This window comes from Cheilinus undulatus, linkage group 14 (assembly GCF_018320785.1).
Source record: "Cheilinus undulatus linkage group 14, ASM1832078v1, whole genome shotgun sequence".
Classification (NCBI taxonomy): Eukaryota; Metazoa; Chordata; class Actinopteri; order Labriformes; family Labridae; genus Cheilinus; species Cheilinus undulatus.
Window position 1 is genome coordinate 28,162,077 of NC_054878.1, and position 18,969 is coordinate 28,181,045.

The 18,969-nt window shown below is 40.1% G+C and overlaps 1 protein-coding gene across 2 annotated transcripts in view; it reads right to left on the bottom strand.

Moving 5' to 3' along the window:
• sash1a (SAM and SH3 domain containing 1a) overlaps window positions 1–18,969 on the bottom strand; it is a 372,472-nt gene that overhangs the window by 281,777 nt on the left and 71,726 nt on the right. The window contains exon 2 of one of the 2 annotated variants that reach the window (XM_041805180.1): window positions 10,007–10,110. The exons of the other annotated variant lie outside the window; for it this stretch is intronic. The gene's annotated coding sequence lies outside the window, so the exon portion shown is untranslated. The remainder of the gene's footprint in view (window positions 1–10,006; window positions 10,111–18,969) is intronic. 2 annotated transcript variants of the gene reach the window in all.

An 18,969-nucleotide genomic window follows, 5' to 3' on the forward strand; every position in this document is an offset into this window, starting at 1 on the left:
AGATATCCATGTACTTTGTGAGCTTAGCTATAGCTACATTAGCCAAGTAGCTACGTCATCAATGTTGCTTGTGCAGCCAACGTGGTTACATTAGCTAGGTTTGCTACTTTAAAAATGTTTTTATGGAGGGTGAGCTTGTTTCTGGGAGCAGACTGTTAACTGGGCCTTATCAAACATTTTGTGATTAGGTTTTGCAGGTCAGGTTTTAACCTTTTATCTTTTGGTATTCTAACCCTTACCTTAAGCCTATGCTACGCTGTAAACTGAGCTTCTGTGATGTAAGTTTCATCTTAGACTTTCACTGTAAATTCATGCAAATCATTTTTAATCATGACTTAGTGTGCACTATTGTAAACTTTGCTAAAATAAAATAAAAGATTTAATCTGTCAACTAAGCTATACTTGGTTAGCAAATGGCTTGCAGAAAGTCAGATGTTATCATTTAACAACCTTAATTTATACCTGAAAGAACCAAACAGTTTGATAAAAGACAAGAGTGTTATTAGAATGAGAAAAGGGACTGTTAAATTACAATACAAGGGAAAAATTCTGGGATGGTCATTAAATGAACAAAATTAAATAAAAATGCTCAAATAGTACATAAGATGAAGCTGAAGACATAAAATTGTTAAAAGGTTCCATGATTAAAATGGAAATAAGTACATAAAGAACTCTAATCTTAGATGGTATGCATATTCGTGTTAGAATATACCTTCCCACTTTGCTCCACAATGTTGACAGCAAACAGAGACACATGACTGCTATTCATAAAAGTTGCAGTTCAACGGATTTCATGCTTTGGCCTAACTTGAGGATCTGCATGCTTTTGCACAGGTTAGAAATATGTCCTCAGTTAAGCCGAGGTAAACACATTTGAGAAGAATCTCTTGGAGATAAGATCAACAGCACATGGAAAACAAGATGAAACACAGCTGATGGCAGTCTCCATGTTAAAATCATCAGTAAATGTCCAAGAGTGTTATGTTCATTTGATGAAACAGAAATAGGAAAAAGAAAAGCTCACCATGGAGAGGGAAAAAGGAGATATTGCAAGGTGCTGTGTTTCCAAAGTGGCTTCACCATCCTCATCCCAGTATGACTCATGGTAAATTATTGATTAACTTTGCTGAGATAAATCAGTGGAGGTGTTATAGGAGCAGCTTCATGCTAGGCAGACAGGCCAAATGTCATCACAATGAGCATCTCCATGTTGTCGTCCCTATAGAATCTCCATTAAAGCAAATAGTCCATATCGAAATGTACTGAGTTTGGTCTGTTCAAATGTCAACTGCTGCACCAATAACAGATGAGATTTTGAGCTTCGGTTGACATCCACAAGTCCTAAATGACAATGACAAGGTGGCTGGACTGGATTTGAGGGATTCTATCTGTATTAATGACAGATCATTTGAGGGATTAACCTTCAATAGAGCAGCAGAATACAAAGCATACAGTTCCCTATCCCATCTAAAAACATGTGATTTGTGAATGACAGACAAAAATGAAGGGGTTATGAAACATTCAAAGTCTTTTGTGTTTAAAGCAGATCAACATTTAATAACCCAGAAGCTCTGATGCTAAGCTAGCATGGTTTAGATGGGTGAATGGACAGAAGGGTGGAAGGATGGATATTTAGGATTCCTTTGTCTGTTTGTGCTGCCACTTCCCATCACCCTTTGGCCATGAGTGAGATTGGCTGATCCACAGCAATGTGAGTTTAAAAACACTTCATCTCCTCTCTGTGAGGGTGGTCCAAGTGATGAAACGATCTGAAGTTTACTGTTAATATCCAAACCTGCTGCAACAGTAACATCAGACACAATTTAAACTGTTTAAAAAACTGTTTAACCCTCTGAGCCCTCAGCTACTTTTAGCAAAATTGTCTCACCTGGACATACCGTCTTAAAAAGCTACTGTCAAATATCAATGCAAGCTCTCTCAGGACATCTGGGCATTAAGAATATGTGTGCTGCAGGAATGTTTTTCAATTTTTTAACAAGTTGTGGAACAATAAAGAAAAATAAAGAAATTTTAATAATGGATAAAAGCCTCGCTAGAAAAGCCTCCAAAAGGGCTAAGAAGGAGTGGATAGCATCATTAGAATGTAAAGGGAGGACGCCTAGAGTGAAATAAAGTAGAGGCTACAATTTGCGGTTTAAAAGTTATTTAATTTTTTATAACCTGTGTCTCCCTTAGTTACAAGTGTGGAGGTTTGGCTTCAGCTTTGATAGGGAAGAACTCCAAAATAGTTAGCCTTGTGTATTTTTATGCACCTTTCTGCCATGGAATTGTCTTTATTTTTGCAAAGGAAACAAAAAATCATGACTTATTTCATGTAACAGCCTAAATGTTTGGTTTGCACCCCCCATATGAATGTTCACATTAGTGCCATCATTCACAAACATCTGTAAAGATAGAGGAGATAATTTTTCTTCACCTTAAATTTGCATGTTTCTACTCAAACATCCAAGATATGAGGAAAGATGTTGATCCTCTGTCTTAGAAAAACTGAACTTCAGAGATAAAAGCAAACAAGACCACACAAGAACTCAATAAAATGAAAGTGAATCTGATCCAAATGCAACATAGCGCCAGTGTTCAGCGCAACACCGAGCTGTAGTGCAAACCACTCAAGCACAGTGAGCTTTCACTCAATAGACCTCCCATAGGGATAGAGCTCTGCACAGTACACGGTTGTCTCAGCTGTTAACCTCCTCCCCCCTCCTTTTCCCATGCTCCATTGTGTCTGAGCTGACTGCTGCTCCGACAGGCCTCTGGCTGGGAGGTTCAACAGTCAAGCATCTGAACGCACATCCTCTGACACCCAAGTCAAATGTCTTGTGTTTGGAATCTGCCGCCGGCTCTCTGGAGACTCCGCCTCAGACACATCTTGCACAGAATAGCTGGGCTAAACAAGAGAAAGGATGGCAGAGCGGGGTAGAGAAGAGGTGCTCTCCTTTTGAGGAGGTAGAAGAAAATGTAGTGGTCTGGATCTCACACAAATCAATACAACACAAAGCAAAGAAACATCCAACTGTGAATGCCGGGTTAGTTAAACAGTCATGAAAGGCTTTCTGATAACCTTTTATAAAAAAATCCCTCTGAAATGTGAGCGTCTTTATTTGGCAGGGATGGGCTCATAGTCTCACGAGCCCTTCAAATCTCCAGATTACCTCGATTGTTCTAATTTAGATGTAGCCTGGAGCAGAGAATGGGCTAATTTCCTTGTGTCGAAATTAATGAAGAAGATAATTTTCTACAATGGAGGAAAATGCACATGAAATAGCACACGCACTATCCACACAGACTATCCTTTAAATGAACCCCAAACGGGGCCAGAAAGTGAAGAGAGCTTCCTGCAGCTGAAACAGAAACTAGGTTAGCACATCAGCAGTGAACATGAGGGATTCGACACTCCTCTACAAGAGGTCTTGGATCTCAGCGTGCAGAGAGAGACGATTATCAGTTCATGAGAAATTCAGCAAACGGCAGCTTAGCTTTTCATTTTACCACTTGAAGCCTAATGTTCCCCACATTTCTGTCAAATTTACCTCTAAGTAGTTTCAAAGTAAGATGAAACACACTGTTCTGCAACACTGACATTTCATCAAAGCAATAGCTCTTTAATGCAGGGGGAATGGGTAGAAAATGAAAAAATCACAAAGTCTGAATATGAAACTTTAGAATGAAATGGGATCAAATGTAGAAATATGTTATTTCTCTGAGCATTACAAGGGTGTGAATGTGGAGCTGAAAAAAATGAAGTGTGCTGTCTGATGCAAACAAAGAACCAGAAGAACAAAAGTCATCATTTTTTCAGCTGTTACAAGTTGTTTTTAAGATTAATCCTGTACTTCATTTAAGAGTCTTACACACTCATAATACAGTCACAGTCAATGTGGCCCTATAAAACTTGTTTTGAATCCAAACAGATGGCAAAAATGTAAGAAACCCAGCACATGATGACAAGTACTGATGAATTTAAAGGTTTTGTTCCTTTTGTGTGGATGGCAAAATCATGTTTAAAACAGCACACCACAATCAGATTCCATTCACAAAGAAACAGAGAAAATCTCTCACAGCCAAGCACAACTTTAGAGCACAAAAAGCTAAAAAGTCTACTTCAATTTCTGTGAAATTTCAACAAAAAGCCAAAAAACTTCTGGAGAAAGTGTAAAGCACATGGGAAATACATGTTACGTCTGAGCTGGAGGTGAGTGAAAGCATATTTCTAGCGGTTGTTTGTTCTACAAAACAATCCACAAGGATATGCTCTACTGGGTTCCCTAAACACAAGAGCTATCAGATCATAATTAAACAAGTTTAAAATAAATGATTATAAATATTTGCTGCCAAAACAGGCCTCTGGGCACATGTAATATTCCTTAAAAATCTCAAAACACAAGAAAAGCTAGCACAATTTTCTTTGGAAATGGCACACATTTTGGAAAGGGAGAATTCTACCTAAAATCAGTCTGATTATTTTGCAGTATGTATCCAAGGCGATGATTGCTAGATGAAGATGTAGATGTATACAGTATTGCTCCTTCATACAGAGAGTAAAATCTAATAGGTCATTTCCACCAAGTGGTCTGGCTCAGTTCTGTGCGGTACTGCACGCATTTTTTCGCGTTTCCATAGAGAAAAAGTTGGAAAGGTTCCCCAAAAAAAAACGACCCGTACGTCCCACTTTTCGGCACCCTTCTGTAGGGATACCAATCTTATCTATCCGTGCCAAAAAGGTGGAGCTACGCACACAACAATAGGGGTCGCACTGACGTCACGTCAGTGCGCGACTCAGCTGCTCACCTCCAGGCTTCAAACACAGAAGTCTGCGCTGTGAGAAGTGGGCGAAAGCGGGAGAAAAATGGACCAATATCTGCCTAAATGGGAAATATTTGGACTCAATGGAGATCCAAACTGTTTCCTAATCTATGGATATTGGTATCTGGCCACAAATCAAGTTTCCTGACATTTATCCGGACCTGATTTTAAGAACACAAAGCAGAGCCCAAAGGCTCACATCAGCCTGATCCATCCGTGATGGATGAGAAACTAAATTAATGTTTAAGTTTTGTGAATACAAAGCCTTTGAACAGTTCATTCTCTTCTGTAACTAGTTATTAATCTACTTCTTACCTTAGGTAACCTGTGAAAACATTGCTCTGTGGTTGTTGAACATGTTTGTAAAACTTCAGGCTGCAGACTATTTTAAAACCAGACCAGCGCACCGCAGATTTCTGACTTAATCTAGCTTGATTTCAACACCAGCTGAACTTTTACCTTATTTTTAATGTGGTGAATTCTCACATTACAGCTCTAAACTTTTGTATTTTGTTGTATAAACTGTTCTAGACTAGATATATTCACATATCAACGTAGCATTACGACTCAAACCGTCTCTTTATACGTATTCCATCAGCTGAGGATCTTTACTGACAGCTGTTAAAATCATTAAAATGGAGTTACTTTTTTAAAGAAGCACTTTCAGCTGAAATAAAGCTGTTCACTGCTTATTCTCTACTGATTTCTGTCACCCATCCTTTTTATAACTCTGAAGCTGGACCAGCTGACTCATGCTGACTGTGATTTCACATGCATGCTTTTACAGCCCCGCCCACCCAAGTGAAAGCATGGGTGTCTGTGGAAACGCTAACTATTTTGGGGTTTAGCGTACCAAACCATACCAAACCGAACTGAATCAAACCGGACCCCCTGATGGACACACGGCTTAAGTTCTCTTTTCTATGAATTTTGCGAAAACATTCATTTTTTTACATTTAAGTAGGGTCAAGCTGTAAAGACTAACAGATTGTGGAGCAGTGTAAATTTTGGTAGCTATTTGAATTTAGTCTTGTGTTAGTATTTTTACAGATTTTAGGCTGGTCACACACTACACACTTATAAGCCAATTTAGGCCAGATTTGTCTTCTCGACAGTTGTGGGTGCATGAGTGTAGGCTTGTCACAACTAATTATTCGTCTGAATAATCTCCAAATGTCTGGCATTAACTTGATTGTTTAATAGCTCAATATCATGCCTTAGCCTCCCAGACCTCATATTGTAAATGTCAAATATGTTTGATATATACAGTTCTAGGTCATAGTGCCTCTAAAGAAACACCCACAGCAACAGGCAGCATCACCAACCAGATGTTACGTGCTTTCACCTGTCACACATACAAACACAGCTGTACCTTCATTCCTTCATTCCAATTAGGATTTCATCCAAATTCTTTTCCTTCAGACTGCCAGTTGTAGAGAGACAAACAGCCAAGGATATCAATAGTCCTCCATGTTTGTTTTTCTGCTGATGTCAACTTTGATCACACTAGTTTCTGTGAAATCTTGTGTGTGGGGAATCTTCACTGTGAGGTCACTGGCAGTTTGGAAGGTTTGAGGTTCCAGTGGTCTGATAATCTAGGTGAGTGGTCAAGTGCGTGTGCTCAGAGGATTTAAGGATACAAATCATTTGTAATTGTCTGTGGTCTACCAGGTTTCCAAAATGGTTTAAGATTTGCTTAAGATTAGTCACATTTTAAGTCACATTTAAGTCATTTCATACTTAAAGGTTTCAGTCTAAAAGGTCCCACACTTGGTCAATACTTAATAAAATATTCAACTTGAACTGATTTAATTATCCACATTTTAAAATGAAAATAAATGTATGTTTTTGGGGATCAACATTTTAGTCATGTTGCATTTCCTCAACAAAAACTAAACTTGTTTAAAGTCAACAATTTGTCTTCAAATATCAATTTTTAGCTCATATCATGCAAATAGAGAAAAAACAAAGGACTCAAACATGGCTAAAAATGTTTGTCAACAACCTTAAACTGCTGTGGAGACTTCACTACCAACGATGCAACTGTCCTTTTCTTGCCTGTTAAATGTTCATATCTTTAAAATTCATGCATACAATTTGTGTGTGTGTGTGTGTGTGGGGGGGGGGGGGTTGCTGTGTAAATGATTTATCTTTCTGCAAATAAAACTGGCTAAAATGTTGTTTCCAATCAGAATGCCACGTCAGGCTGCTGGTTGCATGTGGTGCATGCTAAGGCCACATGCTGGGCTCAAATCTAACCTGTAGCTTCTTTTCTGCATGTCACTCCCCACCCTCTCTTCTCAGTTTCAATTTCTGACTCTAATCATCATCCTTTCTACAATAAAAGGCATAAAAGGCAAAAAGGAAAGAACAAAAAATGCTAGGACAAAAACTGAGTTATCTAGTAAAACACTATTCCAATACATTCAGAAAGAATTCAGTCTTTTTAAGTTCATCAGTGTAACACTCTTGTTAACACAAACTACTCATTAGTGCTACTTGAACTTTCAAATTTAGGGCAATATAAAAACCATAATTGCTACTTATTAATAAATTAGAGAGAAAAAAATAGATGCTTTATATGCTAAATTATTAATCAACTCATAATTTCATGAAAACAGCATACTGAAAAATTGAAATACCTGTTAAGCACTAAGCTCTACTGTATTTTCATCCCTTTAAGCAATCTCTTTACAACATTTGATGATATTAAATTGAACTGTATTAATTCCAAAATTCACCTTTAAAAAGAATAACTATCCCTTTTTCTAATTGATTTCATTTCTCTTCTTCCTTATCTGCTATTCAATCTAAACAAATTAGGCACCAGTCGATCTCTTACCAGCCAACTTCATTCTATTATCCATTAAAGGCCATCAGGGATGTAAAGAAAGCACAAGACAGTAATTGAAAGCATCTCTTACCAGAGGACAGGCTTTGCACTGATCAGATTTACATTGTTCATTACGGGAGCTTTCACTTTAGACGCCAGCAATTTGCTGAATTATGGTGGACTTGCATTTAGAGAGCATCCTACAACATGGACCACTGAGGTGTGAAAGGAGAACGCAGAAACTAAACAGCTTGTAGGGATGCCTATGAAATGTCTGGACAGGCTTATTAGCAGACCATAAATAAATCTCCCGTGTTTTACATTTTTCTCTACAGGCACAAACAGAGGAGCTGAGGAAAGACCAAAGGAGTAGTCAGATCGTCTCTCCCCCCTTCTGTGAATCTGCATCTGTTGCAGTCTGAGGGACAGCTGTTCCTATGGGGAGAGGCAGCAGGCTGATAGAGCCCCTCTGCTCTCCCTCCACACATTTTCCTCATCCATCCATCAAACATTATACTCAGCCATATCCTTCCTTTAGCTTCATCCTGTTCCCTGGTTTAGATACCCACCCTCTTGACACAAGGTTCATCCATCCGCGGCCTTCGTTTCCCACCTCATTACTCCCCATTTACAATGTGAATACATTCCCAGATGAATGTCTTTTCCTTTATTAGCCTCCAGGAAGGTTGGCCATGTCTTTAAGCACTGCTTGTGCTTTCTTTCAATCGAAACTGTGGAAGAGATATTCATGTCCTGTAAGCCTGCAGCATGATTGTTGAATGAGTGTGTAAAAAAGAAGCGGTTTGCCCTGAAGTTTTAAAGAAATGGACTGATCTGATAAACCCAAATGAAGCATTTAATTTACCTTTATAAATCTCTGTTGTAGTTAAATGGGAGGGGTATATGAAGAGGATTACTGAAACCATAGGATATGGAGAATTTGTTGGGAGAAAATGCAATTGATATATCAGCAAGTTAATTCTTATGATCTCCTCATTAGTAACCTGTAAAAAGAACAAGATCATGCTGAGACTGCAGATTTTAATGCAACAAAGAAAGATTTTTACATCATTATGAACATTGATAAGTGTAAATGTATATTGACAAAGAGATAAATATGCATGGGCAATGACACACAGAACCCCATAGGATGCGAGGTCAGATGATCTCACTGGTGGTCAATGTGGCTTACATGCATCATTGAGCTAAGCCAAGTCAAACTGAGTTTCGGCGTTCAGCCATCTGGAGATGACCGATCATATATATAACAGCTGATCTTTGCAGCATATGATGTGATGTTTCTTATCCTTGAGCAACGCTGCTCTGTGACACATTGAGATTATTTCTGTCATGTTGAAAGTTGCATGTTAATGTTGACAAATCAGACGCCCACAAGCAAATACACATTAATGCCCTTGTCTCCTTTCCTCATCTCTGCCTCTTACAGTGGCAAGAAAAAGCATGTAAACCCTTTGAGATTCTCTAGTTTTCTGCATTAATTGGTCACCTGATGTGATCTGATCTGCATCTAAGTCATAAGTATAGACAAACACAATGTGCTTAACCTAATAACTCACATATGATTATAACATTTAAAATCTTTCCTGAACACAACCATCAATCATTCAGTGTTGCTGGAGAAAGTAAGATGACCCTGGATTTAATAACTGGTTGAAGCACCTTTGGCAGCAATAACCTCAACCAAGCATTGTTGGTAGCAGCTGATTAGACCTGCACAACGTTCAGGGGAAATTTTGGCACATCCCTCCTTACAGAACTGCTTCAGCTCAACCTTGTTCTTAGGCTATCTGGTGTGAATGGCTCTCTTAAGGTCTTACTCAACTTCTCCTGAGCCTCAGCTGGCAGACAGCCACCCTGACTCTATCCTGTAGGGCACATCATCCTCATTTTATTTATTTAAATCCTCAGGAACCGTGATAAACTTGGGAATTCATTTTCCCCTTGTTAATGGAAAGTAGCCCAGGCCAAGAGGCAGCAAAGCAACCCCAAATAATGATGCTCTGTCAACCGTACTTCACTGTTCTTCCCAAACAATTCAACCTTAGCTTCAACAGTGCACAAAACACTTTCCCTGTAGCATTGTGGAGTGTCAAGGTCCTCCTAGACAAACTTCCAGTCTTAATGCAATTCAACAATTCTTGATGGAAGGTCTTCTGAATCTGTTTTTGCAAGGCATGGTTCATATCAGCAGATGTGAGGTTGAAGTGGTCAGCAGGAGGAAATCCTGCTCATTATTCTGAGTCACACTCATCCCAGGCTTTAAGTTGAACTCACCTCAAAGGGTGCTTGACAGAAGCAAGGCTTACAACAGTGGGATCTGATGCATACCTTTGGCAGAATATTCTGGTGTTCAAGTGAGCTCACACGGTCAGTAGTCTCTTTGGGACGGCCTGAAGGAGTCCAAATAGAGAGATAGGTTCAGGAGACAAAGCCTGAGAAAATAAAAGAACAAGAGGTAGATGTGGGAATCTCAAAATAAATGCTGCAAAGAACTACAGGATAAGAAGAAAAGGCACGGAGACAATTCAGAGAAAGTCAGAGCATACAGATTGTGTTTGTTTAACGCAGCAGATACATCCAGACAGGCGAGATGACATTCAGAGCAGGTGAACTGAAGATGTGTTTCGCATATATTTGCTGTGGTGCTGCCAAATGCCATACAAGTTGCATCTACTTTATGAGACAGCTAGTTAGGCGAGATGAACATGAGGCCTTATAGGTGCGTTGCAGAGCAGGCAGGTAATAAGCCGTGTATTTATGAGGTGCGCTGGTGTCAGTGACATCTGCATAACCTATTCATGAGCGCCATGATGGAATCTCAGTTATCCTCCACTCCAATCTCACAGGTGACAGCAGAGGAGGTATAGATGGGGGGAATGATAATGAAGATGAGGAAGGAAGCAGCAGACGAAGGAGACAAAGTGACTAAGGAAGGATGAGGAAATAGGGGTAGTGGAGGAAGTAATAAGGGATGTTCTTAATAGTGGGAGACAGATGAGGAAGAGGACGGGGAACAAGCAGCTAGATGAGAGAAACTGAAAGACATACTGCCGGGACACAGAGGGAAAGAAAAGAAGCAGAAGAGCGAGTGCAATTACAGGGAGAATGAAGAGAGTATTTCAATAAACCTGTACATGCCGATTCGGCCCTGACACATCCGCTGCTCATGCCCCTGTGCTCTGCATACCAATGATTTAGACGCGCCGTAACTGGAATTCACAATCTATACAGAGAGCAAGGGCAACAGCATAGGATATTCCTCCAGAGTACAAAGAAGGGAGGGCTTTTGGTGAAAGGAGAGGGAAGCTAAAATGTGGCCTTGTGTTGAAAGGAAGAACAGAAACAATGTGGCAAGACTGCCATGTTGTTTCCCTCTCTTTCTGATATAATGACAAGAGGAGGATTGGACCCAAAATACCTGTTAGTACCTGATCTGTTTACTGCCTCAATGTGGAGGTAAGGTTTTCACAATACAAGATATTCAGGGGGTTTTGAAGGATTTTTGTACTTCTATGCTTCCATTTGAGCAGACAGTGGACAGTCAGACTGATAAGAGAGTGTGGGGAACAACATGCAGGAAAGGAGCCAAAACTGGGATGGCCATCCTGAGGACAACAGCCTCTGCACAAGGGGAGCGCAGACAAAACTCTATTTTATTTATATTTTACAGTAAACAATAATGACTAAGGTTCAGAGGGTCAGAGAGCAAAGACATGCACAGTTTGACAAAGCACTGATGCAACAGAACAGCCTGCCATTGGTTGTCATAGCCCATGTGACAAAACAGTATGATGGATAGCTTTAGCTGCTAGTGGCAGAAACGATTGAAAATGGATGATAAAAAGATGTTCAACATTGGAGTTACTGGTGTGGATTAGATCTTTAAAGACCCCAAAAAGTCATCCAAGTTCCAGGCTCACAAGAAAAGCCTCTGTAAGGGCTACGAAGGCATGGATAGCGCCATTAGAATGGCACAGTGGTGGGCAGCACAGGGGGAAGAAAGGGCTATGATCCACATATCAAAATACAATACAATACAATACAATACAATACAAGAACTTTATTCACTTTATTTATATATATATATTTATATTTTATTTTACTTTATTCACAAAAGTCACTTAACTTGAAATAACCTGCGTCTCTTCTTGTTCTATGGTCAGTCTCAGAGGGTAAATAAGACAAGGTCTGACTATTGTCTTTGTTCTCAAATGAAAATTGATTTCAGGAAAGAAACACAAGTTCTCTGGCTCTTGCAAGAGTGTTTCTTATCAGTGGGGCTCCTGAGTAGGGCAAGGTTGAGCACCTCTGGTCAAGTCCATGGTTCAACTCCGACCCTTGGCACTACTACTCCGTCAATCCCACTCTCTTATCCCTGTTTCTGGCTCTGTCTAATTTTAACTATTACAATAAATACATCAAAAATCATTTAAAAAGATGCTGTTTCATACTATTGACCACTTAAGTATGAAGGTTGCATTTTTATACAACTCCAGCAACACATGTCCAACCATGAGCTCCATGAACCTCTTCAATCAGGATTTCGCACTCACCACAGCACTGAGACCGCCCTTATCAAAATAACCAATGACCTCCTCACAGCTGCAGATTCTGGACACATCAGCCTCCTCATTCTCCTTGACCTAACCACTGCCTTCGACACAATATCCCACACCGTCCTCCTTGACCGCCTGTCTCACCATCTTGGCATCACTGATACAGCTCTCTCCTGGTTTCACTCATATCTCTCACAAAGAAAACAGTTTGTTACCATCGGCACCTCTCACTCATCCCCCGCCCCAGTTAACCAGGGCGTGCCTCAAGGCTCTGTTCTTGGACCTCTCCTTTTCACCATCTACATGCTTCCCCTTGGACAGATTATTCACAAACACGGTCTCAGCTTTCACTCTTATGCAGATGACACCCAACTCTATCTCAGCACCAAACCATCCACTCAGCTCCCTCCCCACTCCCTGGTAAACTGCCTCCACGACATCAAAGCCTGGATGACCTCTAACCAACTCAAACTCAACAGCAATAAAACAGAGCTCATGGTGGTGGCCCCCAAAGCACTGCTGCAGAAGGTTGGAGATCTCATGCTCGATGTGGACGGGACCTCCATCTGTCCATCCTCCGAGGTCCGAAACCTGGGCGTCATCCTGGACTCCACCCTCTCCTTCCAGTCCCAAATAAAGTCTGTCACCAAATCTGCCTTCTATCATCTCAAGAACATCTCCAGACTCCGACCATCACTCCCTGATTCTGTGGCTGAAACACTCATTCATGCTTTCATAACCTCCCGCCTGGACTACTGTAATGGAGTCCTGTCTGGAGTTCCCAGCAAAACCCTGGACAGGCTTCAGTACGTCCAAAACTCTGCAGCTAGAGTTCTCACCCGCACTAGACCCTGGCAACACATCACTCCGACCCTCATCCACCTCCACTGGCTCCCTATCAAGTCCCGTATCAACTACAAAGTCCTCCTCCTCACATACAAATCTCTCCATGCTCTGGCTCCCCAGTACCTTTCTGATCTCCTCCATCCATACACACCATCCCGCAACCTTCGATCTTCAGACACCGGCCTACTTTCCATGCCCAAAACCAAACTCCGAACCTATGGAGACAGAGCCTTCAGTGCTGCTGCTCCCACCCTCTGGAACACTCTTCCTGCAGACATTCATAGCGCTCCATCTCTAGATATTTTCAAAAAACGTCTCAAGCACCACCTGTTCACCACAGCCTACAGTCTTCACTAAACCACCCCTTACACTCATCCTACCCCTCACATAGTTTGTCCATGTCTATGTGTTCCTGTAAAGCGTCCTTGGGTTTCTTGAAAGGCGCTATATAAATTCAAGATATTATTATTATTATTATTATTACATTACTGTATCAAAGTAAGAAAAAAATGTGACCACCTTCGAGGCCATGGTCATGTTCCTGGTCCCTGTGGATTTTCCTGTCTGCTCGCCTGCAACAGATGGCCTTCTGCTCCGGCTGGGCATGACGTCAGGAAGACACGAGGAGGGCCGCAAAAACACTATGAACACGAGAACCTCCTAGTTGAGGTTTACCACAGGGAATGGCCTAAAGCTGAAGACGTCTTCAGCTTTAGGCCCCAAACTTGATTTACAGGGGCACAGAATAGTAGTTTGGTTACAGAATACAGACTGTCCTTGGTTTTGGAGACATAATTTGGCAGACACCCAAAAACCAAAAAAAGAGATCATACTAGACAATCTAAGCTCAAAACCCTCCAAAAGAGATGCTTTTAATATGTATGGATATCAAACAAAGGTGCATCAGTGCAAGTTCTTATGAAGGCCTTGTTTTAGTCTTTACAAACCTACTCCAGAGATAATCTATTTTTGTTTTGATACATTGTGTTTTACACTGTTCAGCAACATACATCCCTCATGCTGTCTAGCTCCACTGTGTGCCCCTGCCTGTCTGTTACCCAGACTTGCCCTGAGGCTCATAAGAAGTACATTAACTCTAATAATGCGTTATTGATCATAATGAATCAGCTGGTTTTATGCCAAAGCCAGCATCTGTCCTGCTGAGCAAGAAGGTTGGGGTGGAAAAAAGTCCCCATAATTCCTCTGTGCATGAAGGGCCCAGAGCTTTAGCCGGTGTCGGAATGATGAATGGCTGGTAAAGGAAAAGGACTAGGGACCTCTGTGGTTTGGTTGAGAGCAGTGGATGCAGACAAAGACCACCATGCTACCTGGGTTGTGATTACAGCGATCCGTTTAAGGTTAAGCAGATAGCAGGGCTCTGTCTCTGTGTCCTGCCTAAGAAGAATTAGATAGCGAGTTTATTACTAGGTAAGACATATTTTCTGTCTGTTGAACCCTGAAGAAATGTTAGAGACCAGCTAAAAGAAAAGAGAGACAGAGGAAGAATATCTGATGAAGACATCCGTCAAACATTGATAAGGGTTAAATATCAGTTTTGGTGTTGTGTGATGTTACTGATGCTTCTTGAGAGATTTCACCTATAGGTGGGATTATCCCTTGCAGAGTGCAGTTGGTTCTGATCACATTTCAAAGTCTGTGTTGTATTCACTTCACTAAAGAAAACAGGTTATGATTATTAGCTAAGGTTTCAAAGTATCCCAAATCTGAAATATAAGTCATCAAATATAAGTTGTTTCAATCTCCCAAATGGAAAAAGATTTAAACCATCTTCCTGTGTGACAATTGCAATTTTGTTGTGCAAAATACAATGTCTAGTTTCTGTCCAGTTGAATCACTCTTTTATTAACACCTATTTTTCGCCATATGAAGTTTGTGCATCTGCTAGTACGGTAGCTGAGCTCTTGACCTCTGATGATTGATGTGAGAAAGACTCGCAACAGTCCTCCACCTGTCACTTGTCTTACTGAGGAGTGTCTCCGGTCAAACATATCCTCTTAACTCGCTGGCCTAGTTAAGCAGCAAGATATCTAGTCTCTGGCTCAACATGTTATGCTGCTATGATAAATGCTTACACAATTACAAATGGGAGTTGACTGACTGAGATAACCTAGCATTATGATTGTTATTAACGCTCTGAGACAGACATTGTGGTATAGGACAATAAGAGGCATAAGTTAAAAAAAAAACAATTAACCAACTTCTGAATAAAATTGTAGCCACTTACTTTTTACTCTGGAAGCTCTCTGTTTTGGTGTTCTAATGACGCTATCCACCCTTCCTTGCACTTATGGTAGCTTTTCTAGTGAGCCTGGAACTTGGGTGACTTTCCAAGGTCTATAAAGATCAAATCCACACCAGTGACTCGGATACAGAATGTCTTTATTAATTTTTAATTAATTTCCCATCTCTTCTGCTAGCTTTGCATATTGAGTTCCCAAAACATAAACTCATAATAAACTAATATAAATAAGCGGAATGATTTTTTTTTTGTAAATGTGTGAATATTTTGAATCAACAGAATGATTTTTATTTTATTTTCTTGTTTTTTTACTTTTTAGCTTAAAAACCTTTTAGACAAGTAAATATCCTTTTATTCAAGGAGGGCCAAGCCAGAAGTGGAAGTGAAAACAATGGAGGTTATTTACCAGCTTGATTCCAGAACTAGACAGACATAACTCAAGTTAGAAATGTCTGTTTTAATAGATTCAGATCATAGCTCTGCAGCCAAATGAAGGCAAAAGCATGTTTTATTACCAAAGACAATGCTCTGCTTTTTTGGTAATAGGTCACTTTTGTGGAAACAAAGAAGAAAAAAAAAAAACATTCTTTCAGTGGTTCATTTAGTCCTTAATGTTATAAGAGTGTCCTTTGTAGACGCTGGTGTACACTGAATTTTTGGATTCATGCCCCAACATGAAACTTTTCAAGGTTGAAAAGTCTCTAGGACCATTACAAAAAACCCTGGTAGGTGAGAAGTGGAGAGGTAATGGTCTCTCCTCTCTCAACAGCTATCATCAAGGTCCACTTACAATGCTCTTCTACCTCAATCCACACCGGTTTTACGTGGGGCAGTACAGAGGTGTTGATGTGTGCAGCAGAGCACGGCTTCAAAAAAAGAGATGTGTGCTGAAAACATCTTTGAAACAGAAAACTACAAAAACAACACCATCACAACCTTTGGTCTCACAAGGAATAGACCAGAAAAATTAAACTGTCTTGGCCTGTTTTGCCCACTGTTCAAAAGCACAATGACTGGATAGGAAATTGACAGTGTAATAGCATGTTTTGGGTAATTTGTCATTTTATGACAGCATGCTCTGTCCCTATGAATTACACTTTTCTGGACACAAAGAGTATTAAATTGAACTGACAAGAATGAATTCTGCTTGACCAAGCTGGAAAATGAAAGGAAAGAAAGCAGCATGAAATGTTTTCATCTGGGAGTTTAACTGAACTGAAACTCATGTATTTTCCTTTTTCCTATTTCATTCTGACAGGAAAGGAAAATCCTGGTACAATTGGGTGAATTATAAACCGGAATCTATCTGTAGCCTGCATGCATTAACACCCATTTCCATGTGTGGAGTTTGGAAAGGTGCGGTGAGGGTTTTTGATTGTGTGGAGGCTAAAGGAAGGGCCAGCAGACGACCTCTGAACAATGCTGTGTCATGATCACATCCTAAATAAAGATCTGAAGTTTATTTAGCCTTCTATAAATATTCCATTATTGATCCAGGTTTGCATTATATTTCTACATCTATTAAACAGTCACAGCACACTTTTATGCAGAGATCTGTGTCCCTATTGCAGCAACAGGGAGAGAATCTGAACTTTCTCCTTCTGTTTTCTACTGCTATTAGAAAACAAGAACTCATTTTGTTTTGTGGTTTGCCCATTGACAGAATCCTGGCTGCAGCCGAGCTGAATCCTCGCACCGTGTCTGCTTTAGTCAGCATTGCCCTCAGAGCATGGCTCCCAGTCACGCACCAGCAGCCCCAGTCTGAAGCGAGTGGTAAATAAATAGGCGCTGCTCGCTGTCTTGTCTCCCTCTGCTAAACATGGAAATACACAAACCTCTGATTGCACAAGAGGGAGAAAATAGTAGGAGGGCAAATTAAAAGACTTGGCAGTCAGTTCCTGCCAAACCGGCGGTAGTGTTTTTGCTTGCCTGGACACATTCTTCAAGCGTCCCACCCTATTATTATTAGAAGTGTGTGTGAATGTGTGTGTGGTGTACAAAGCATCCCCAGTATGTTGAGGAACAGCTTCTCTCCAACTTGACAGCCCACTAGACTTAAGTTTTGTCCTTCAGCTGTCATGCTTGACTTGGTACATTAGAAAATCCATCATTAGACATGTGGTGATGATTTGCAGAGGAGCATGATCCCACAAAATTGTAAAATGATGAGAAGCTGGCAGTACAGACTTTTGCAGAGAGAACAGTGTTCCAGACGAACAGAGATGAACTGCAACCAGAAAATATTCAGAGAAGAAGAAGGGCATGAATTATTGAAGGCTGCCTCTCATGTTTTACATCCATCAGGCTTTTGATTCAAAGTGAGTGTTGAGTCTTCTCAGATATTTATAAAGGGATATGGGAAATCAAAAGGGAACAATCTTTATGGTTTATCAAATTATTAAATCTGAGAAAATTACGATTAAATCGAACAACTCTGGGCTTTAAAAAGATTAGTGACTCTTAATTCAAGTTTCCTGATTGTTTTTATCGTGCATATCTTTTTAATAAACTCTTGTAATATTAATATTATAGATTAAACTAAATCCAACATATCAAGAAAAAGATCTTTAAAAAATCTATAAATTGACGTTTATTTAATAAAAATCACATTGAAAAAATGGTAAACTTAGCCTGTCTCTTTTCTACACTGCAGATACTCAATGTCTTATAAAATGTATTGTGTTTTTAATTTCTTGTTAAAAACCTCTCAGTATATATGCCCTATATTCTGGTACAGAGATTGCCGTTAAGTGTGGTGGCTCCACTTCTGACTTCCAAGTTGATTCTGGTGTGAGGCAGCAGTGTGTGTTACCCCAAAGGTCTACATGGCGGGTAACAGGGGCAGTGAACTGTGGTGTCATTTAATGATGTCCAGGACACTGAGTTGGACTTTGCTGATGATGCTTTGATGCCTGTAGAGACCGTAGATGTCATTGTGGGGGCTCTTGTTCCTGTCAAAAATTCTGTTCCATTCAAGATCTTAATTGCAATATTTTTATTTACTAAACGTGCAATTTTGAACATTTTTGAAAATTTGGGTTGTGACTTGTCAGCAAAGATGTTGGTTGGTCCTGAGGCTAGACCAGTTGAGAACCACTGCTTTAGAAGACTTTCATCCTGAGATGCCAATGTTTTTTTTTTTTTTAAGTTTAAACAGTGTGCTTTGTTCAGTTAAAGGTTTGAAGTGGGCAAAACTTACAGTTTAATTTTTTTTTTCTTCTGTCATGGCGTTTGAAGAGATATCGAATAAAAATGCCAGTAACGTTAATGGTAACTGCCAATTTCCACTTTTTGCCTTCCAGACCCCTGCACCCATCATATGACTGGAAGCTATGAACAGGAAAACATCATCATTCAAGCTTTACTGAAGCTCCATGATGAACACACACTTGTTTACTATTTAATCAATTTAAACTCCCGACAAAAGCATAAACACTATTGGGAGAAAAGATGAATCTCAGCTGAAAGAAAAAGACAAATTGAAAAAAAATTGAAGTGATCAGGCGGAACTGGAACAGCATAAAAAAGAAATTTCTGTGAGGAGCACGGTATACTGCACTCTCATGAGGGAGAAGCCATGTTTACCACATTAAACCATGTCTATGCAGAATAGGCTACAGTCAGAAATC